Source organism: Pteropus medius, unplaced genomic scaffold (assembly GCF_902729225.1).
Source record: "Pteropus medius unplaced genomic scaffold, Ma_sr-lr_union100, whole genome shotgun sequence".
In the NCBI taxonomy this organism is placed as follows: domain Eukaryota; kingdom Metazoa; phylum Chordata; class Mammalia; order Chiroptera; family Pteropodidae; genus Pteropus; species Pteropus medius.
The window spans coordinates 17438691-17461912 of NW_024340696.1; the positions used below are offsets into that span (position 1 = coordinate 17438691).

Here is a 23222-nt window from a genome sequence, read left to right on the forward strand (position 1 = left end):
GATGTCTGAGCCAATGAGAGCTGAGGGAGAGACAGACACTACCCCCAGGGCCTAAAATAGAGAGAAAGCTGCCTCTGAAGCTAGGCTTGGCAGGATGGTTTTGCCCATACAAGGCCAGAGTCGGTGCCACCTGGCAGCCCCTTGGGGCAGGGAGCTGAAGGGCAGACTGCCTCAGGCCTGCTCTGGTTTTTGCTAGATCTGCTTGGGGCCGCCCCAGGAATGTCACAGGCTCCTTCTTCCTCAGACGGATGGCTCCCTGGAGGCTGAGTTTCATTTGAAATCAGTTTAAGAGAAGAGGCTCTGGCTCCAGGCCCTCCTCCCCGCCAGACATGCCAGATCCTGGATGGGGAGGAGGCCCCAAGGCCCGAGATTTCCCAGATGCCCCTCTTGGCCATGGAGTTTGGAGCCGCTGCAAATTTGGAAGTGTCTGGACAAAATCTGGGGACTTCGTGATCCCCCTTAGAAATAGACTTCCAGGTGGCTATGCAGTCATGGGCCACCTAGGTCCTCTTCTTTGTCACGGAGTAAAACTGGTCCCACAAACCAGGTCCCTGCTGCCTCGCAGGGTCAAGGCCTTGGTTTTAGTCCAAGAAAAGGCACCTATGTGTAAAGGGAAAAGGCAGCTTTTGAACCTTGCCTCTGCCGAGGAGCTGTGTTACCATAGGACACTTAACCTCTCTGAGCCTCAGGCACATTCTCTGGAAAATGGGAATAACAATTCATGCCTTGCTGGTTTGTGGTGGGGACTAAATGAGACAACGGAATGATGGAGTGACCTAGCCCAGGGCTGGCACACGGTAGGCATTCTGTACATGCTCATGTTCCTCTGGTCACAACATGCCAGGCATTTAGATGATGCAGTGAGATGTGTCTTGATGACTCCTGGAAACAGCATACAGGGTTCATCTCTTTCCCAAGGTGGATCAGGAACTTGAGTGCAAGATAGAGGTTTTTGCATGAGTCAGCATTCACCAGCTCTTCTGTACACTGGTCTAGCCTGGAGGGGGTATGGTGGCTGATCCAGTTTCAAGGCTTCTGTCTCATTGTCTCCATTAGCCTGGACATGCCCATACTTCTGTGCCCAAAGGACAGCTCCCAAATGCTTCTAACACCCCAGAATAAGTCATCCTCTGTGGCTGCCACTTCCCCACGTCACAAGCAGATGCTCAGAGACTGCTTTTGGTGGTGGTGGGGACCCTAACCACGGTGAAAATGAGATACTTCCTCCCTGGAATGTGACCAATTGCAGAAAGCTCAGAAGTGATCCACCAGTCTCGGGCGGCATGGTCCAGGACCGAGTGCCTAGACTACAGGGCTCAGTTCGTGCTCTGGTCACTGGGCAGCTTACCTCTCAGTGACCTCTTGGCATTGTCAGGGCAGAGGGCAGTGTCAGGAGGACTGGTCAGCACCGCAGGAGCCATCCTTACTCTGTCGTCCGGGTGAGCAGGACTCATCTGAGCCTCGTTTTCTTCATCTGTAAAAGAGGAGTTTGTTGAGACCATGAGCACAGCGGTTTAGAAGGTAGATTTGGGGCCAGTTGCATGAGTTGGAAGGGTAGTCCTCCCATCCAGTGACCTGTGTCCATCTGCACAAGTGATTCAGCCTCTCTGGGCCTTAGTCTCCTCGTCCGTAGAATGACGGTGGCGATAGCACCTGTCTCGTAGTTTGCTGCTTTATACGGTCTGAGGCACCTGGTAACACTTGCTGAAGGCCTACTAGGTGCCAGGCACTGCCTGAATGCATCATCTGTAACAGCAAGTTTCATCTTCTTGATGACCCTCGGGAGTAGGTGCTAGTATCAATCCCCGCTTACCTAAGACACCCAAGGTCACATAGCTAGTAAGTGTCAGAGCCAGGATTCAAAGCCAAGGGGTCTGGCTCCAGAGGCCACTTTCCTAACAAATAAATGTTAGCTTTTCTTGTGATTGTTGTGTAATTAGCATAAACACAATGCCTGGTGCTCTGTAAATGCTACTGTTGTAATTGACCAGGACAAGAGTGACATGGTGTCGGTATTCCCAGGCCTTTGCTTCCTGCAGCTGCTGAAGAGGATTCTGCTGTTTCTCCCCTCCCCCAGTCACACAGAAGGGTCTCCTAGTGCCAGGGCCGTCCCCTGAGTCTAGGCTAGAACCTGGAGGAGAAGGATTGGGAGCGTTGGGTGCCAGAGGAGAGAGGGTGTGAAACAAAATTAGGAGACAAAAACTGCACATAAAACGTGTTGCACAGAGCTTAAGAGTTGGTTACTTCTAAGGACCCTCAGAGAAATGAGTTTTTAAAAACCTTTTAAATTAATTGCGAACCGTCGAATTGTGCTGTTTGAATCCAATACCGCTTAGAGACTGAGCCACGTGGGTGCCACCATCAGCAGGGTTACGTTTCGTGTTATGTCCAGGCTTCCGGGGGAAGCTTTGGATGTTTAGGGACGTTAAGGGAGAGGGATGACGTTTGGTACTGCAAAACCACACTTGAGTCTCGACCCTATCACCCACATCTCCCCCCTTGATGAGACCAAACCCTCCACTTTCCCTTCTTCTCTGGCCTTCTGAGGTACAGGGGGCTCACAGGCCACCCCACTTCCCCCCAGGGATGGTACACATGGAGGGGTCTCCGCTGCATCCCAGTGAGTGCACTGAAGCCAAGTCCCTCTCCAAGCAGCCCCTGCTGGGCAATGAGGGCTAGAGGCCAGGCTGCTGGGGGCAGTGGGGACCCGTCAGTGTCTGGGTCAAGTGTCCAAAGAGCTCCTGTTCTAATGCTCTGGTGCAGACAGGTGGGGATTATTAAAGACAAAAGCCACTGGGCAAGTGCAGGGCACATGAGGGGTCAGAGGAGGAGCAGACGGCAGAGCTGACCACTAGGGCAAGCGCACCTGCACCCACACTGGACGACCAATATCTTGTAATGTTGCTGTGATTAGATGGGCTGAGTGATGGGATAGTGTTTTTAAAATGAATCTACTATGTATCTCCGTCAGTTGTAAGATAAACCATTGACTTTATCCTAACTCTATGGGGGATGAAAAATGCTGCCTTTTAAATGTGCATATCAATTGGAAGGCACATTCAGATGTCCAGACTATGAAAATGTGAACAAATTGTGCATCTTGGAATCAAGGGACTCTGGCTGCTCACAGACGAGGCACCTTTGTTACTCTGAATGGACAAGTTGCTCTCACCAGCCCTCAGCTCTCTCCTCCTCTGTCCTGCCTGGTCATAAAGGTCTTCTTTCTTATTAAGTGATGCTAAATGTGATACCAGAACCACCTGCTCCAAACAACTGTTTGGTGATGGAAGAACTAGACTAAGGGGGAGTGATATATAAATGAGAGATAACAAAACGTCCTTTTGTTCATTCATTCAACAAATATTTACTGAACATTTCATATGTGCAGGCACTGCTCAGGGTGCTGGAGATATAGGGATGAATGTCCCAGAAATGAAATAAACATGTGGTTCAAGTTAACTGAGATGTTCAGAGGGGGCTTATCATATGATTGGCAAAATTTAATATCTAAGTGGATAATGTGAGAAGAAAACATCTCTCCTCTCTTAAGCTCTCTTTGCCAAGCAGTTCTGCTACGTTCACGTGTAACCTGCTGGCAGGTCGCTGAGTGTGACAGACAGTGCCGTGATTCTCAGGTTGTCAGAACTCTGAAACAGAGTCATACGTGTATAGTGCTGATAACTAGGAGCAATTGATAGACTTTGTTATCTAAACTCAAAACCCTTTCCTGTGTCTCCCGAGAAGTTATCTGGTCTGGAAAATGACCAGAGAAAATGGAAAATTAGCAGAAGGAACAAGAAGTACAGACAACTGAAGGAGGTTCCAATGACTTGAAAGCCAAGATTGAGGAGTTTGCACTGTACTTTTAATAGGAATTTGTAAACATATCCATGTAAGCTACCTTTAGCCTTAGTTGGTAAGTGTGACTCAAGTTAGGCAAATTGCATGATGGAAGAACTGTGAAATTAAAGTCCAAATAAGTTAAAACATCATGTTGCATTTAGGGCCTGTAACCCAGGAGCCCCTACACCTCTCTCTCCTCACCCCACTACGATTTTACTTCCTAAGTATCTCTCAGATCTGTCCACATCTGTCCATCTCCCCTGCTACTTCTTTAGTCCATTCTACCCTCACCTCTTGCCTAGACATCTGCTCAACTGGCACATCGACCTTGACCTTCATCTACCAACCGCCCAACTGGGTCCCATACTCCCATCGCTGGCTCTGACACTAGCACTTCTTCATACAACTTAGTGAGGTCCAGACTATGGATTTATTGGTGAACTTGTTTAAGCAATGCCTGCCTTCCCCACGTCATTGTCATGTCACTGAGTGCAGGGACTACAGCTGTTTTTGCTCATCATTCTGTCCCCTGCACTTAGCACAAAGCTAGGAAGGAGTTTAAAACGTATTTTGACCAAGACTTTGTAAACATATCCATATAAATTAGTTCTATCCTCACATTTATCCTCTATCTGTCTTTATCCTGAGCTGTGGTAAATGCTTAATATTTGTCGAATGGATGGATAAATGAATAAAGGAGTTTTAAACATAAAAAAGAGATAAATAATTTTTAGACCCATGAAATAAATATTTTTCCCTCCCCCACCAAAAAATGCTAAAGAAATATTTTAAGACTGTCTATTTAGAAGGACATATTGGCCTGTTCTGAGCTCACATGTGGGTGCTGGAGAGCCTTACAAACCCTAGATGTATGTGTGTGTGTGTGTGTGTTTTGTGTAGGTGTGTGTGGGGGGTGTGTGTGTGTGTGTGTGGTGTGTGGTTAAAAGCATATTCTCTGGGGAAGACAGTGAAGATTCTGATTACCTATTAAAATACAGATAGATCCAACCAAGAGCCCTGGAATCTTTTACGAAGTAAGATCCTTCTAAATATTTGTACAACGAGTGCAAACGTGAGGTCGTCATTGCCCTGGCGCTAATGCTCTGAGAGGATGCAGGAGAAGAGACAGGAGCCTCCCCGACGGCTGCTCTCTCTCCAGCTTGCCAGGGACTTCTCTAGGATGATCCTGTGGGCTCCTGGGCGGAGCTGATGGCCCAGGAAGTGGTCTTCTGTGGTCACTGGGGCTGGTGTTTGGCTCTCAACACAGACCTCCTTTATAACCACTCTGTGCTCAGCCTTCTGACGAGAGCTGCTGCTGACTAGGTGTGGAGAAGGATGCTCTTTTATATACTTTTTTGGGGAGTATGAATTTGATCAACTCTTTGCAGGGTGATTTAGCAATATCCGTCAAAAATTTAAAGACATATACCCTTGATGGTAGCAAATCCCCTTCCTGTAAATTCCCTGTACATCACCCCTGGCTCTAAACTTGTCTTCATCGGTCTTCGTATCAACCTTGAGAAAAAGGCCTCTGTCGCTATATTTACTGCTGAGGAAACCCAGGCCCAAAGAATTAGAGTGACTTGCTGAGGGTGGGGCAGCAGAACTGTGCCCTTTTTGCTTTGACCCTATGGGTAGGGGAGGGGATATGTTAGTTATCTATTGCCGTGAAACAAAATATCCCAAACAGCGTCTTAAGACAACCAACATTTGTTATCTCACAGTTTTGAAGGTCAGGGTTTCAGGAGTGGCTTAGCTGGTGCTGCTGGTTCAAGATGTCTCATGAAGTTCCTGTCAGGCAGTAGTCAGGGGCCGCCATCATCTGAAGGCTAGATTGGGTGAGGGTCTACTCCCAGGCTCACTCTGTGGTCATTTGCAGGCCTTGATTCCTCAGTGGCTCTTAGCCAGGGATTTAGTTCTTCACCATGTGGGCCATTGGCTGCCTGAATGGCCTTACGACATTTCAGGTGGCTTCCCCCAGGGTGACGAACTGACAGAAATAGAGATAGAGAGATGAATAGAGAGATGGGTAGAGAGAGACAGAGAGAGAGAGAGAGAGAGAGAGAGAGAGACAGACAGACCCTAAGACAGAAGCCACAGTCTTTTATAACCTAATCTAAAAAATGACATGCTATCACTTCTGCCGTATTCTATTGGTCACACAGTACAGTGTTGGAGGGAACTACACAAGTCTGTGAATATCAGGAGGTGGGTCACCGGGGACATGTTAGAGGCTGGTAACCACAGGGAAGCTCCTGGCAGAGTCTTACTCTGAAAGCCTTGATTCCATCTTTGGGTGGCACCTGGGGTGGGAGGGTAGAAGGACCCACCTGAATGAGTCCTGCGGACTAGTGGGAGGCACCATGGAGAGAAACTGGGAGGAAGGAAAAGGTACGGGCCTGGGCCTCCTGAGTTCTCCCCCAGCCTGGGCTCCTGCTCCAACCCTAAGAAATCACAGGCAAATCGTTTGTACCTCTTGCATCTCAGCGCCCTCCACCCAGGGCCAGTGGCTGCTTGACCACCTTTACCCTCTGTCTTCTACAAATGCAGGGGTTGCCAAGGAGCCAGTGCCATAATAACAGGCATGAATGAACTGCTCTGGACAAATGGTCTCACCAAACTAGTCATGCAATAGGTGCTCGAGGAGCACTTGGCGACAGGCTAATGGCTCTAAACACATGTATTGAATGCTTACTGTGTACCAGATCCTCCGCTAGGCCTGCGATTCATGCATTATAGCAATGTTCGCCCCCAACACAGACTATAAGGTTGGTAACATTAGCCCCATTTCATAGATGGGAAACTGAGGCTGAGAAGGTTAAGTACATTGCCTAAAGTCACGCAGGACTTATTCCAGGGTCAGTGTGACTCCAGTGCATCTGCTCTTGCCTCTGATGCTGCACTGCCTCCCCCGCCCACTCTCCTCCTGTAGGAATCAGGGCTGTCTAACAGAGAGGACATGAATCTGGGACCTGGAAGTCACCGGATAGGCCTCCAAATCCTCCCTTCCTCACTAAAGAGGTGGGGAAGGTACTTCTCCAAGAAGGTTGCTTCCCAAGACGAGAGGCAACTTCCCTCTTTGAATGGGAGACAGAGCCTAGACCCATGGCCTCCTTAGAGTCAGACCAGTCATCTTTCACTTCTGTCTGGGAGCCCAGTCCTCATACCAGCTCATGCAAAATACTTCTGCCATAAGCATGAGACTGGGTTCATTTCCAAGGTTGGAGCTAATTCCCAGCAGGGTGGCACGCTACAAAGAGCCTGGGCCATGGCCACAGGCAGATCTGTGTCAAATACTTAGGCAACTACTTAACCTTTCTGAGCCTCAGTTTCCATATCTGCAAAATGGGGACAATCACACTAATTTAAGCTAGTTGTAAGGATTAGCTGAAACATTAAGATGTGGAAAAACATGGGACATAGTAAATACCAACTCACATTCGTTTGTTTCCTTTAGTCCTTTTTGATCATGTTGCAGAAACTCCAACTCTCCCTCCAAAAAAGATGTTCTTTTTGGGGTTAACAAAGGGGGCCTCATTCTAGCTTGCTGGTTTTTCCCTCCGAGTGGCCCTAACATCCTCAGATACTTCTCACAATCAATGAAGACCTCCCCAGCATTGATGGGGGCTTTCTCTTCTGTGCCTTTATAAAGCCAGACCTGAAGCTGCCAGGAAAAAGAAGCAAGCATTGATATAGCTGGCTTAATTTCAGCCAGCTGCCTCTCTGGTGGTCCAGGTCAGGGGAGGTTTCTATAGTATTTCTGGAGTGGAAAAACCCCAGGTTGCTGGTTAAAGGCTGCTGCAGTACTGCTGGCTAGCTTAGTCACTGGGAGCAGGCCTGGAAGGTTTTGAATTCCAGCAAATGAGGTCCCTTGAGAGGTAGCTGCTGCTGTCCTAGCTGAGCTGGGGGAGGGAGCATGGGAGAGCAGACATTTTCAAGACACTCAGCTAGTCCACAACAGATTGTAAAGGATACTAAATCCTCTCCTAGATACTCTGTCCTGAGATTTGCATGGGGGTTGGGGCGGGGGTGGGAGGCACAGAAAATCAGGCCCCTGTAGCTTGCTCACTCACAAATGGTTGATTTAATAGAACAGGAAAAGGATAGTCTCCATTCAGGTGGGTAGGCCGGCTCTGGGCAAAAGTTGGTCCTCAGAGACTGAAGGATGCTTGGGATGGGCCTCGAAGAGCATTTCTAATCTTAAAAGTACAGGGCTCCATGATTTGGAACTTTTTTAGTAGATAAGAATGGGTACTCACAGACAAACCTGCTGCAGCATTTCTGGGTGAGAAGCAGGGCCAAGAGCTAGGATCCAGGGTGGTCAGTGGAAAGAGCAGTGGACAGGAAGTCAGAGCTCTGACTGAACTTGTGACTCCAGGCAAACCCCTTCCTTCTCTCAATTTCCCCACTTATGAAATAGGGAGGACAAGCTCTTTTAGACACACATTGAGCTCTAAAAATCTGATTCATTTCTGGGGTTTTTGCCTTATCCCTGGTAATCTGGATACCTGCCAATGCACAAATATTTATAGAGCATCTTGTCAGGTGAGATGGGAGAAATAAGTAATATCAAAGCCTCTGCCCTCTGAGAGATCATCAAGGATGCTCAGATATACACAAGCACACACACAGAAGTAGCTACCTAATACCCAGTGGAAGGTGCCTATCTATAAGAGGTCAAAGGAAAGGAGATGTAGGCTGATCCAGGAAGTTTTCCTGGAGGAGGTAAAATATGAGCCAGGACTAGTAAAATGGGCAGAATTCGCTAGTTTAGGGAAAGGAAGCAGCGCATCCCATGCAAAGCCTGGTGAAAAGTCACGGCTCACACATACAGTTGTATGGGATGTACTCCGAACAACTCCGTGAGGCACTATTTACCTTGTGGTCTGTGTGACTAGCTATCCCTGTGAACAACCTACAAGGCCTTTTGTGAAAGCCCTGGAGAAAATGCTGGGATAGGAAAATGCTGGGAAGCATAGCCCCTGGGCTGCTCATTTGCCCTTCTGGCCTATGAGGTGGTATATTTTCCCAGCCTTGGGGCATCCGCTCTGCTCATTCCCCCAAAAACGCTCCAGGTGTTAATGAAAAGTGCAGTGGTGGCTCTGTTGCTTTCTGGGATCCTGAGCAAGTGACATAACCTCTCCAGGCCAGTTTCCTTCTTGAAAGTGGGCCTCATAAAAATTCTGCTCTACTGGGTTGTGGGGAGGATCATGTACGTCACACGCCTAGCCCTAGGCTTATATGGTACATGTTATGATGACTAACTTGGGATACAAAGACGGAGGATGGGTGGAGTGGTTCCTGGAAGCTACTGGGTGCTGGGGAGGGGAGGGAGGTGAGGGCGAGCAGCTTGTGGTTGGGCTGGGCATGAGCTACTGCTAAATAGTGATGACTTTGCCATAAACTTTTAGATGGCTCCCAGGGTACCAACAGGGTCTTCTGGGAGAACCGTTTTAGGAAGAACGTTTTATGAAGAATCTTGCAGCCAGGGACCCAGGGGATCAGAGTTCTTTTCCTTGCTCAGCAGGATGCTGGGCCATTCCCTGCATCTGGGCCTTTGTCTCTCCTCACGCCCACTGGGGGAAGGAACCTTACAGTGGCTGGGCCCTTTGGCCACCCTGGGCACTGCCCACCTCAAGCCTCATTAAGGAGACCAAAGATGCAGGTACCAGGGAGAGGTTGAGCTTTCGAGTGAATATCATGACTTCAGGCAGACAGCTCAGCCAAATTGGGATGTGAACTCACAGCAGTGGGGTCTGTCGCAGCCAGTCTTAGCTTCATCCTGCTTTCTCCAGCTCTGCAGACACAGGGGGCCAAGGAGGCGCTGACTCGACCTAGCCCCACTAAGATTCGCCCTCCTGACCCTGGAGTCTACTGACCATCTTCTCACAGGCTTGGACTCAGCCTAGGCTCTTCCCTTGACATGAGCAGCTAGAGGGTGAGGGACTTTTGCTTGGTGGGGGTCCTTCAGGATCCAGTCTAGAAGGGTTTCCAGGTTTGGAACCAGGATGATGATGATGACAATGATGATGATAAAACTGCTCATTTTCTAATAAAACAACTTTACTGAGCTATAATTCACAAATCTTAAAATTCACCCTTTAAAAATATACAATTCAGTGGTTTTAAGTATATTCGTAAAGTTGTGCAAACATCGATCCCTGTTATCAATTTCAGAACATTTTCATCACTCCAAAAAAAAACTTGTACCCGTTAACAGTCACTGTCCATTCCTGCCTTGCCCTAGCCCCTGGCAACCACTAATCTGCTTCCTGTCTCTATGAATTTGATTATTCTAGGCATTTCACATAAATGGAACCTTCTAATATGTGGCCCTTTATGACTGGTGTCTTTCACCTAACATAGTGTTTCCAAGGTTTATTCATATTGCAGTATATATCAGTGCTTCATGTCTTTCTATTGATGAATATTAATCCATTGTATGGATATACCACATTTGTTTATCCATTCATTATTTGATGAACTGGGTCATTTCCACTTTGGGGCTATTATGAATAATACTGTTGTCAACATTTGTGTGTAAGTTTTTGTCTTCACATGTTTTAAATTCCCTTGGGTATATAGCTAGTAGTGAAATTGTTGTATCATACATTAACTCTAAGTTTAACTTTTTGAGGAACTGCCAAATTGTTTTCCAATGTGGCTGCTCCATTTAACAATCCAACCAGCAATGTATGAAGGTTATGATTTTTCCATATTCTCGCCAACACTTGTTATTGTCTGTCTTTTTTTCCTAGCTATCTTAATGAGTGTGAATTGGTATTTCATTGTGGTTTCGATTTGCATTTCTCCAATGACTAATGATGTTGAACATTTTTTCAAGTGCTTATTGGCCATTTTTACATCTTCTTTGGAGAAATGTCTATTCAAATCATTTGCCCATTTTAAAAACTGAGTTATTTTTCTTGTTATTTTTGAGTTGTAAGAGTGCTTAACATATTCTGAAGATTAGAATCTCCTCAGATATGTGATTTGCAAATATTTTCTCACATTCTGACATTTTTTTTTTTTACTTTCTTGATAATGTCCTTTGAAGCAAAATAGTTTTTAATATTGGCAAAGTCCAATAGAATATATATATTTTTTGTTACTTGTACTTTTGGTACCATACCTAGGAAACAATTACTCAACCCAAAGCTCATGAAGATTTATTTCTATGTTTTCTTCTAAGAATTTTATAGTTTTATCTCTTACATTTTGGTCTCCGACCCATTTGGAATTGATTTTTGCATATGGTATAAAGCAGGGGTCCAAGTTCACCCTTTCACATGTGACTATCCAGTTGTGTTCACATCATTTGTTGAAGGCTGTTCTTGCCCCCATCAAATTGTCTTGGTACATTTGTCGAAAATATATTGACCACACAAGCAAGGGTTTATGGCTGGACTTTCAGTTCTGTTCCATTGATCTATATGTCTACCTTTATTCCAGTATCACGTTGTCTTTATTATTATAACTTTGTAGTAAATTTTGAAATTGGAAAGTGTAAGTCCTCCATCTTTGTTTTCTTTTTCAAAATTGTTTTGGCTATGTGGGTCCTTTGCATTCCCAAATGAATTTTAGGATCAGCTTGTCAATTTCTGCAAAAAAAAAAAAAGGCAGATGGGATTTTGATAAAGATTGTGTTGAATTTGTGTTTCGATTTGGGGATTATTGCCACTTTAACAAACTGTCTTCCAATCCATGAACATGAGATGTCTTTCTGTTTATTTAGGTCTTTATTAGTTTCTTTCAGCAATGTTTTATAGCTATCAATGTACAAGTCTTACACTTCTTTGGTTAAAAATATTCCTAAGTTTTTTGTTCTTTTATATTGCGAAACAAGTATAGAATTGTTTTCTTAATTTCATTTTCAAATTGTTCACTGCTGGAGTGTAGAAATATGATTGACTTTTGTATTTTGATCTTGTAAGTTCATTTATTAGCTTTAATTGTGTGTGTGCATGTGCACACCCCTGTACTTGCACTTTTCTTATGATTTTCTCTATATAAGATCATATCATCTATAAAGAATTTTGCTGCTGCTGCTGCTTCTCTTCCTTCTCCTCCTTCCTCCCCAATTCCGCCCCCATTTTTAACATAATCTGAATTATTTAAATTATTTCTTTTTCTTGCTTAATTGTCCTGGCTAGACCCTTCAGTTCAATGTTAAAGAGAAATAGTAAAAGCAGACATCCTTTTCTTGTTCCTGATCTTAGGAGGAAAGCTTACAGTCTGTCACCATTAAAAATGATGCTAACTGTGGGTTTTCCATAGATGCCCTTTATCAGATTGAGGAAGTTCCCTTCTATTCCTAGTTTATTGATATTGAGTGCTTTTATCATGAAAGGATGTTGGACTCTATCCAATGCTTTTCTGATTCTATTGAGGTGATCATATGATTTTTGTCCTTTATTCTATTAATATGGTGTATTATTACATTGATTGATTTTTGGATGTTAACACAACCTTGCATTTCTGGGGTACATCTTTATCATGTGTGGCCCCTGAAGTCTCTGCTTGTTAGCTTACTGGTCAACTAGTGATTAGATAGAGATTTCCTTAATTCCCAAATCTAATAAGTCTCTCAGCCTTTCCCAAGGGGTTCTGCCTGTGCGTGTCGGGGCATGTGTCCAATGGTCTGGAAAACAGTTCACAACTTGGCCTTAGCCTTCACTTCCTTCTTGTGCAGAGGCTCAAGGAGGAGAAAGGTTAGGGCCTTCTTAAATCTTTCCTGGGCATGCTTACAGCCCTGTGCATGTACATGGAATTCTAGATTCCCAGAAATCTATGGACACTTTTCATAGCCTCCTTTGGACATTCTATTCCTGTTTTGCTTTTAAGTGTTTAGCCCTGAGTGGGACTGGAAGAGGGAAAAGAAGGAGTGGGGATAGGAACTAACATTTGATGAGCCCTTATTATACACCAGGCTCAGTGCTAGCTCGCTCCACAAACCTCATTACCTGATCCTTTACCAGAACATTTAGTTTACAGGTTAAAAAAAAAAAAAATGCTGAGGCTCAGAGAGGTGAAGAAATGTGCCCACGAGCACACAGCTGGATAAACAGTGAAGTTCTTTTCCAATTCAAAAGCCCATGCCTCTCTCCCATGTCAGTGTTTCCCAATCACAAGATTATCTGAGGTAATATATAGTCACTCAACAACTTTAATTACATGTTCGTGTGTGTGTGTATAATTTGTATATTGGGCTCATGACTTTGTATTCAGGAAAAGGCAGAAATCTATATTTAGCTTTAGAAAGTTAGTCAATCTAAAAACGGTTATTAAGTAAGATATGATACAGGTAGTGTGCTGTCAGGGCAGAAGTTGAGAATGGCGGAAGTTGGCATGACACCACTTTGTACCCATAAGCCTTCCACTCTGACATTGGGGATCAGGATGGGGGAGGGCAGGAAGGGTTGTCTGTATGGTCCAATAGAATCTTCTGTGATACTGGGAATATTCTACTATCAGTGCTGTCCAATATGGTAGCCACTGACCACATCAAGCACTTGAAATGGGGCTAGTTTGACTGAAGAATTAAACATTTTAATTGTATTTAATTTTTATAAATTTAAATCTCTATTTAAACAGCCAACATGTGACTAGTGGCTACTGTATTGGACAGTTCAGCCCTAGGTCAAAGTCATCACAGCTGCTCAAATGTTCTGCCAGTGTCCTGTGGTCATCCTGAGTTCTGCTTCACTGTGTGGAAAGTGTGTTGCAAGGAGCCCTTACCCAGGGGGAAGCAGATAAGGGCCCTGCCCCTCAACTCCTGGATTGTGCGGCTGTGCATCCTTGCCTGAGTGACTCAGCCTTTCTGTGCTTCAGTTTCCTCATCTGTAAAATAGGAGTAATAATGCCTGCCCAATATACTTCATGGGCTTGGGATGAGGGTCACGTGGAAGAAGACAGAAAGAATGTTTTATAAACCATTAAGTGGTAAAAAAATGAATGGATTTGTTTAAAAAACATTTTCAGAATGGATGAGTCCCTTGGAACAAGTGCGTTCAGGCTGGGCTGGGGTGTGGAGATGAGGTATGAGTGAATTTGGGGTAATGGAATCTGACCTGTAACACAGCTTTGACCTAGGCTGCTCCTCTCACAGTCCAGGCTGAACTCAAGTGTAGGCGGTTCCAGACTAAATGCACCAGGTGGTCTGAAGAAAGGCCCAAGGGAAACAGTTCTGACTTGAGGCTGAATCCACACACTCAGACCTGACCTTCCCCCAGATTTACTCCTCCCACAGTTTCCCCACCTCAATAAATGGCAACTCGATCTCTCCAGTTGCTCAGGCCACGGCCATGCAGCCATTCTTCACGCCTTCCTTCCGCTCCCATGCCTCATCTGATCAAGCAGCAAGTCCTGTGGGCTTGAATTCTACCGGGATCCAGCCACTTCTCACCACCCTCACAGGACCACCCCGTTATCCCCATTATCACAGCCTCTCCCTGGCGTCATTGCAATACTCTCCTATCTGGTCGCACCCTGACCCTCTATAATCTTTTCCACATTATAAAGAGAGATCCTTTTCAATGTTAAATCAGATCAAGTCTTGCTCAAAACTTTGAAAAGGCTTCCTGCTTCATGAGGAAAGCCAATGTCCTTTCAGTGGCCTACAGAATCCTTCTGTTTTATTTCTGACTTCATCTCCAAATACTCCACTCCAGCCGTCCAGCCTCGCGGTGGTCCTCGAACACACTAAGCCTCAGGGCCTTTGTACTCACTGTTCCCCCTGCCTGGAATGCTCTCCTGCCTGACATCCTCATGGCTCACTCTTACTGCCTTCTGGTCTCTGCTCCAGTGTCACTTTATTAGAGAGGATTTCCGTGTACACCTGACACAATTGCATGCCAACCTACCGAGGACGGTGCCTGGTGCACAGTAGGTTCTTAATCATTCTTTTTAGATGAATGACATTCTGGCATGCGGGACCACTGGCATCTGGGTGGTGCAGCAGTGCTGGACTGGGAATCAGGGGACTTGGTGTGTCACTTGGACAAGTTGCTTGCCCTCTCTGGACTTTAGATGCCCCCTCTGCACAATAAGGCCTAAATAAGGGACTGGACAATCTTGAAGGGTCCTCTTAGTTTCAGAGTCCGTGACCCTGAGCTCCGTAGAGTCCCCTGATTCTGCTTGCATGCTTGCCTGATGGCTTGGTGAGGTAGCCCTTCAGGGGAGCATGGGATTTTGGGCTGGCCAAGGGGTCACTTAGAAAGGAAAAGGATAGAGTCTAAGTTGGGGTTCCTGGGGCAGGGACTGAAAGGGCAAGGGGACAACTTTTATGGAACATGGGCCTTTTTTAAATTTATTTTTTATCTTTTCAGGTGAAGCAACCCTTGGTTGACTTCACAGATTGCAAGGACCTTGCCAGTTTACAATTTCTTTCTTTTTTTTTTTTTAATTTTTTATGCCTACAGCAACTGGTCTTCCTAGGTGGTCTCTCATCCAAGTACTAACCAGGCCCGACCCTGCTTAGGAACATGGGCCTTTTGAAAGTCACCCATTGGCCTGAGTTGACTTCAGACACTCAAACCAGAGTCCCCTGGGCCTTGTTTTTTGTCATCGCTGTTTCGTTTTTTTTGTTTTGTTTTGTTTTGTTTTTGATGTATAAAAGGGCTTCTCCTGCCTTTCTCATTTGGCGGCATGGCAGTTTATCAAGATCTAGCCCCCATCTCTGTTTTCTTCCTCCCCAAGCAGTATTTCCTCAGGGTCTCTGGCTCAATGAATTTGGGGAGCCCTGACCTGACCATTTCCTCCTCTATTCCACCAGGAAGTCTCCTCTCTCACCTCCTGCTCAGACCCCAAATTGCAGAGCCCCACTCCCTCTGTTTCTCCAGGACGTTAGGCATCTGGGAGCCGAGGCCCCTCCCCAGAACTCCCCTCCGACTCTCCCCCAAACCCCAGAAGGGGCCGCGGTCTGCTTGGCTATTTTTATCCCAGGAGCTTTCTCAAGGAGAAAGCAGCATGGTCCCTGAGCCAAAGCACGGGACTGTGTCCCTGTGGAAAACCTCCTCTCATGGGGAAGGAATCCAAGGGATTTTTTTTGGGTCCTGGCTTGGAGCCCTCAATTTTTCTGTGTCCCTCACGAATTTATCAGGGTTTCAGTCGTCGATGTGTTGTTTTTTTATAGGAATAAAGGCAACACTGGATTATGCATCAGGCCTGGACATTGGCTCCGGGTTTGGGTTTTAAAAAGGTTTTTACCTCATTTGGGTCAATAGCAGGGTGGAAACAATGAGGTGTAACGGAAAGCTGGCTGGACTGGAGTCGGGTTGGGGGCCGGGGCAGAAATCATATATCCCTAGCAAGAAGGGACGGTTAGTGTCCAGGTTTTATACATGGGGAAACTGAGAATCAGAGAGATTAAGAAACTTGCCCAGAGACTTCTTGGAACACGTGAAAGAGCACAGATTTCCATTCAGGATTTGGAAAGCACCTGACTGCTCAGCCTCCACCTGGGTTTAAGTCTTGGTCATGCCACATAGTAGCTGTGTGACTCGAGGCAAGCAGCTTCACCTCTCTGAGCCTCGCGTCCTCCTCTGTAAGTGGGAATTATAATACTGGCCTTGTGTGAATTGGGAAGATTCAGTAACATACTGTGCGTAAATGACACGGGGCAGAAAACAAAATAAATGTTAGCGTGTCGTCCCCCCCACCACCACATCCCTTCTGTGCTGGCTCCTGGGTGGTGTCAGTTCCTGAAGAGCCAGGAGTCTGTCTGGCTCCCCCAAGCGTGTCTGTGGAAGTTCCTGCCCTTTCTTTCTTTTCTTTTCTTTTTTTTTTTTGCAGTTTTCCTTTTCTGTGGCCTTAGAGACTCTAAGATCTGGGTGGTAGCCACCTGTGACGAGGTCTGTTTTTTCCCGAGAATAAAAGTGTCTGAGAGAAACAAAGGAAGCATCGGACAGAGGTTCCATGGGTTTGGACCTCAGCTTTCTTACTGCGTAACTTTATGTCCTTTGAGAAGCAGACACCTAAATGGGGTTCAAAATGCAGCCTAATTATTGGGGGAAACACCTGTGAAAGAGAAACAGGAGGGAACGGGAGGAGGCAGGAGAGCCCTCGGATGTGTGACTCCGGTGAGAGAAGACAGCAGGAAAGGGGGTCGAGGCAGGAAGAGTCTTGCACTGCAACATGGTTCCAAAAAAAGCTCACCTAGGCCATGGGGAGCCCTTGAGCCAAAGTAGATGGAGGAATTCTAAATCTCCTAGGAACAGGCCTTCGTTGGTCACCCTGCTGTGCCCAGTCCTTGGTGGAGAGAAGCCCGAAGGAAGTGGGAAGCTGCCTCCGTGAGAATGCAGTGGTGGACCCAGAGGACAACAGCTGGGCTGTCAGTCCCTTAAGGTCCCCCCCGGCAGGAGATCCAGGGGCGCATTTTCACAGCCTCCACATGGGCTTACTCACAGGACAACGTTGGGAAACACACTCGAGCTCTCTGATTTTCAGGTTCCACATCTCTAAAATGGGTCGATAATAATAAAATCCAGGACTTGGGGTTTGTTTCAGTTTTCTCTTGCTGTGTAAGAAATTATCCCCTGAACCTCTTGGCTTAAAACAACAATTCGTTATTCCTCACAATTCTGTGGGTAAGCAGGGCTCAGATGGGTGGGTCTTTGGGTTCAAGTGTTATTGCCAAGGTTATTCATGTGGCTGAAATCAGAAGGGCATGCCACTGGGGCTGGAATGTTCAAGATGCCTCATCCTGCAGGCTCTCCCTCCATGTGGCCTCTCAGCACCCAACAGTCTAGCCTGAGCTTCTTTACAGCATGGCAGCTGGCTTCTAAGGGCAAGTACTTCAAGAGGACAAGGCCAGGTCCAAAGCACTTGTCTGCATCTGTTCACATCAGGCTTAAATGTCCCATTGGCCAAGCAGGTCACATGACCAAGTCCAGACTCGACTTAAAATGAGACTACACAGGGCATTTATCATACCACCAGTGTTACAGGCTGCCACAGGGCCACTGGGGTGAAGCAATAATGTTGCTAAGTGCTCATCACAGTGTCTGGAGGACCTTAGTACATGTGCCCAATAGACAGAGGCTGGGCCATGATGAAACTACACTCTGAAAGGCTCTGGGGGTGAAAGGAGGCCCCTATGACTCTGAGGAGAACTCAGCCGTGTGAGCTGATGGGGTGATACTTGGGCCTTGAACCTGCCCAAGAATTCCTAGCAAGAAGGGAAGTAGTGACACCAACTTCACAGAGTCTGGATTTGGGGAAAGATTCAGGTCAACAGAAGCCATTAAGTCAGAGCAGGACTCTCGGGGGACAAGGAGAAGATTTTCTGCCAAGAAGTTTCCCAATGGAAAGGAGGTCACAAATGTGGTGTGACTGAAAGAAAAAGCCCAATGGGAACTCCAGCTTGTCATTTACTAGGTCTCCTGCATGAGGGCGAGAGGGTTCAGCTCCCTTCAGAATGTTCCTTATAATGGCTTTGATCTCGGGAGACCAGTGGGCGCACAGTAGGGCTCAATAAAAATGGACTGAAAGAATGAGTGTTTTAACGATCAGGTGAAGGAATGGTTTGCTGGATGGCTGGACCGAATTTGGAATGAGAGGCTCGAATTTATATTCATTATTTTCTGTAATCCTCTCAATCCTTCCCTCATGTCTCTTTGTAGATGAGAAATTGATCCCAGAGACGCTTACTAACGTACAGCCACAGAATTTGTAAGTGGTGAAGCTGGAACTCGCACTTGCAACTTGAATCCCAGACCCTTGACAACAACTCCGTATAAACCACGCCACAGCACACCTTACCCCATACAGAGAGAGGGACATCTCAGGGGATTGGGGCAACCAGGTCCAGACAACAAGCAGATGAGTTCAGACAGCACTGCCCCTCACCCCCGCCCAGGGAGCCAGGCCACCCAGTCACCCCACTGATGCTGTCTCCTGACTGTCCTGCCCCAGCACACCCAGGCTGAGATCATTTGGTCTGGCTCCGAGGACCAGGGCTCTTGAAGAGGGGGCCTCGGCTTTGAAGTGCGGGTGAAAAGAGTAGATAGATAGTGTCCTTGGGAAATGAGACCAAACCCTTTTCTCCCTAAGCAGAAGTCCTGGGCAGGGGGAGGACAGGGTGGTTGGAACAAACTCCTCTGTGACAGAAGGAGCAGGAAGACCTTGGAGAAAAGCAAACAGAAAGAGCCCAGAAAAGATCGACTTAACTGAGCCACAGCTCTGGCAAGGAGAAAGGCTTATTCATATTTGAAGAGGTATTGAATGCTGGCAGCATACTAAGTGCTGGAAGGGAGACACTGCCATCGAAATAAATCTAGGCAAAATAAAGACACGGAGGAGCCAGAGCTAAGGCATTGGCAGAGGGTGGGGGACGATGAGAAGAGAAAGGACGGCAGGGCAAAGGTGTGGTGAACACACCGGGTCGTGAGCTCTAAGCATGCTTTTCCTGGCAGCCCCACTTTGTTTGCCTTGGAATATGATTCTGGATCTTTAGGGAAGTCTGATGAAAGCTGTGGTCCTTCTCAGCCCTTGAAGCCCAAATGTACATGCAGATAAAATTATGAGTGGGATGAGAGGCCCAAGTACAGCCCCTTGAAAACACTGGTTTTTAATGAGTGGCATTCATCCCCCAGGTCAGGGAGTTAGAGGTGGAAGGCAGCAATGATTTAGGAGGAAATCTTGCCAGGTGAGTCTGATGTGGCTCTGGTTGCAAATGATATCCTGGGGCTCAATCCAGATAAAGACCTCTGGATTTCTAGGAGCCATAGTGATCCATTCGAGCAATGAGAACAAGAGAATCCAAACCAGAAACATACCTTCCATGGCCTGAGGCATCCTGACTGGTTTGACAACCCCAGCCACCTCCACAAGGCAGTTAGTTGCTCGCATAGCAGCTCTGGAAGATCTGTACTGTCCTCCCATCATGCTCAGAATAAAAGCCAAAATTCTCAACAGGGTTCAGCAAACCTTACGAGATCCTTTCCTCAAATACAGCAAATACATGCTCCCACCTCAGGGCTTTTGCACGCATGCTCTCTGCCCAGAACACGATTCCCCAGAGGAATTTCTCCTTCCCTTCTTATGGGTCTTTGCCTAACTGTCCTATCTACGCAGCCTTCCCTGTTGGTCTCAATCCCGTACCCAACTTGCTTTTCTTCACAGCACTTGTCCGACTCCATTGATTTACGTATGCTGTCCATTTCTGTCACCTGCTTTTAAAGGTAAGTTGCAAGAGGGCTGTGTCTCTTTTGTTGCTTTCTGTGTCACCAGTGCCTAGAACAGTGTCTAGTACATGGCAGTTGCTCAATAAATATTTATTGGATGAATGAACAATGCTACTTTCTCCTTCCCATTGTGTAACAGGACACAGATGTCGTTTTCAAATTTGATTAAAAACTCTCTGGAAGTTGTTTGGATCTGTTTTCCCATTTCAGAAGTAAACAAGTAAACGAAAAGTGGTTAATTGGCACCTGCTGTATGCTCAGGCCCCATAAGCTGGAGGGAGGTTTGAACAAAGAGTTGGTCTCTCTCCGCAAGTTCTTGACAGTCTAGTTGGGTTTGAGAGCTAAGGGCCAAGAACACGTAGGTGGACGACTGCTCAGAACCTTGACAGAGAGTCGAGCTGCGAGGGGCTGGAGAATCAGAGGCTTTCTGGAGAGGGGAACACCTGCAGTCCCTTCAAAGGACAGGACCTGCAGGGGAACTGGCTGGGAGAAGATTATTCCCTAGAGGGCAATCAGGTGCAACCAGCACACTAACAGGCCCTTAGATCCTGCTGGAGGAAGATGAGTTCAGTGGGTCAGAGCCACTAGACCCCATCCTTTTCCCACTAGGAAAGAGAACCCAAGGCCTTCTAAATCAGGCCAAACCAGACCCTGGACTTGGAATCTTGCTTTGCTCTTGGGCAGAGATGCCAAAAGGAGCTGGGTTGGAGGGGTCGTGGAGGAGGGAACAAGGTTTGCCAAATTTGGAGTCCAGTCCTTCCACCGATGTTTTCTAGTTGTGTGACAGTGCCCAAGGTGTCCCATCTCTCAGTCTGGGGCTCCGTCTGTGAGACTGAGATCCTAGGAGGCCTTGAGAGCATAGGGGTTGTGGTGAGTTAGAACGGGATTGCATTGCCTGAGCCTAGCCAGGTGCCCAGCCCTTCCCTGGTCACTCACCATCCTCGTGTGTGTGGCGATGGGGCTCTAGGAGAGGGACCAGGCCTTTGCGGGCCTTTCCTTTCTTCTGTAACTCGAGGTGTCTCTGAATCTGCTGTAGTGGCTAAGTTTTGTACGAGGAAGGAAAATTAGGATTTAGTGACCCCTCTTGACAGATCCATGGGACAGCAGCTGTGCTGGGAGAGGATTCCACAGTGAAGAGAGAGCATCCAGCTGAGGCAAGCTGTGGGAAATGCAGGAGGGTGAGGAAAACGAGGGTTTTCCTCTGGGCAGATCTTCATTCCACTGTCAGCATTCGCCTGGGGCCTACAACTGATTCCTTCATTCCCTCCTTCAGTTGCTCATTGGTTAGTTACCAATAATAATCAGCAAACACTAACCAAGAACCCCACTTTTTGCCTTGGCTCTGGGGCAGAACCTGAGAAGCCTATGGCCCAGAGGAGGTCCCAGACCTCGTATAATTACATAATGATATAATTCACTCATTCGCTCATTCATTCATCCATCCATCCATCCATCCATCCATCCATCCATCCATCCATCCATCCAACCATCCATCCATCCATCCACTTACTCATTCACAAATGTTACTGAGCTCCGCTATGCGCCAAGCATGGTTCTTTGCATTTGAGAAACATCAATAAACAAAGCAATCGAAGACCCGTGCTCTCATGGAGTTTAGAAGGGGGAACTGAAAATAAATGATACACATAATAAGTAAAATTAAAGTACATTTGAAGGGGGAAAGTGCTATGAAAAATGAAAGGTAGAATGGGGGCAGAGGAACCAAAGTGTGGGAGGGTAGAGCCGCTTTGGAATTAAGTGGGCGGTCACAGTAGGTCTCCAGAAGGTGATTTGAACAAAGACTTGAAGGAGGCGGGGGTGCGAGCCAAGCAGGTATCTGGGGGTCAGAGCAGTGCAGGCGTTGGAGCCCAGCTACAGCACTACCCACCTTGTGTGCTTTATACTGTAGGCTCGTTTTGCAGGGCAGACTCCTGGGCCCAATCGTAGACCTACTGAATCAGAGTTCCTTAGTGAAGCCCTGACATCTGCACGTTAAATAAACACCTGCTAAAGTTGGAGAACAGTCACAAGGCAGGGTGTTCTCGGACCACGGGCTCCTGTGAGCCTTGCCTCTGTTTGCTTCAGGCTCACTCATTAGGTAAGTGGCTGGGTTGAAAACGCTGGTCTAGTGTTTACAACCAAACTCTGGCTGGCATATATGTGCAACATAGGTGTTGCTGTGTTCTAATAAAACTGTATTTATAGAAACATGAGGTGGGTCCCTATTGTATAACTGTACTAACTCTTCTTGTAGATAGTCCGTTAATTCCTTGTGTCTTCTCAGTAGGCAGTAATAATCTACAGATAGCTATAATCAAATTCCCTATTTCTAGCTTTAATTTATTTCCTTGCCTAACATTCTTGGCTGAGACTTCTGGTGCAATATTAGGTATTTAAACCTGACAGTGAATGAATGGCCTATCTTTCATTCGGGAGTTCAAACCCTTCAGATTTTCCCATTGACTAGGAAGCTGGCTTTTTGGCTGAGAGATGTCTTATGTTAAAGAGGTATCCAGTCATTGTATTAAGTTATCTAAACCAAGAATAGGTGTCTAATTTTATCAGATGTCTTTTTAGATCAAGTGATTTGTATCTCCCCAGGATCTATTAATGAAGTTAATATAAATTGTAGAATTGAACTATCCTTCCATTCTTAGTATAACCCCACTTGGTCAGAAGGTTATTTTATGAGGCCATTGGATTTGTTTGCTAAGTGTATTTGGCTGTTAAGTATTGATTATCTAATCATCCATGAGATTCATCCATAGTTATTCATATAAACTTCAAATTTAATGTCACTGTTTATTTGATTATAAAATGTGGATGCTAGAACAGTGTTATTTACATTGGAATAACATATTCCTTTAGATATATGGTAGAATTCCACTGTGCCAGATGCTTTTTTAAGGAGTTAGCCCTTTGATAACTTCTATGGAAATCGTTTATTTTATTTATTATTTTTTAACGCCTACAGCACTTGGTATTCCTAGGTGGTCTCCCATCTAAGTACTAACCAGGCTCGACCCTTCTGAGCTTAGCTTCTGAGATCAGATGAGATCGGGCACGGTCAGGGTGGCAAGGCCATAGACAACATTTTATTTTATTTTATTTTATTTTATTTTATTTTATTTTATTTTATTTATTTTATTTTATGTTTTAACCTACAGCACTTTGTATTCCTAAGTGGTCTATGGA

At 46.2% G+C, this 23222-nt stretch overlaps 1 protein-coding gene and 1 pseudogene across 4 annotated transcripts in view; one reads left to right on the top strand and one right to left on the bottom strand.

Moving 5' to 3' along the window:
- ACCSL (1-aminocyclopropane-1-carboxylate synthase homolog (inactive) like) overlaps positions 1-23222 on the top strand; it is an 89370-nt gene that overhangs the window by 50974 nt on the left and 15174 nt on the right. Inside the window, exons 1-2 of one of the 4 annotated variants that reach the window (XM_039867459.1) lie at positions 14608-14727; positions 19966-20024. The exons of the other annotated variants lie outside the window; for them this stretch is intronic. The gene's annotated coding sequence lies outside the window, so the exon portion shown is untranslated. Of the gene's footprint in view, positions 1-14607; positions 14728-19965; positions 20025-23222 lie in introns of those variants that run through there. 4 annotated transcript variants of the gene reach the window in all.
- Positions 22993-23116, bottom strand: LOC120610504 (uncharacterized; annotated as a pseudogene).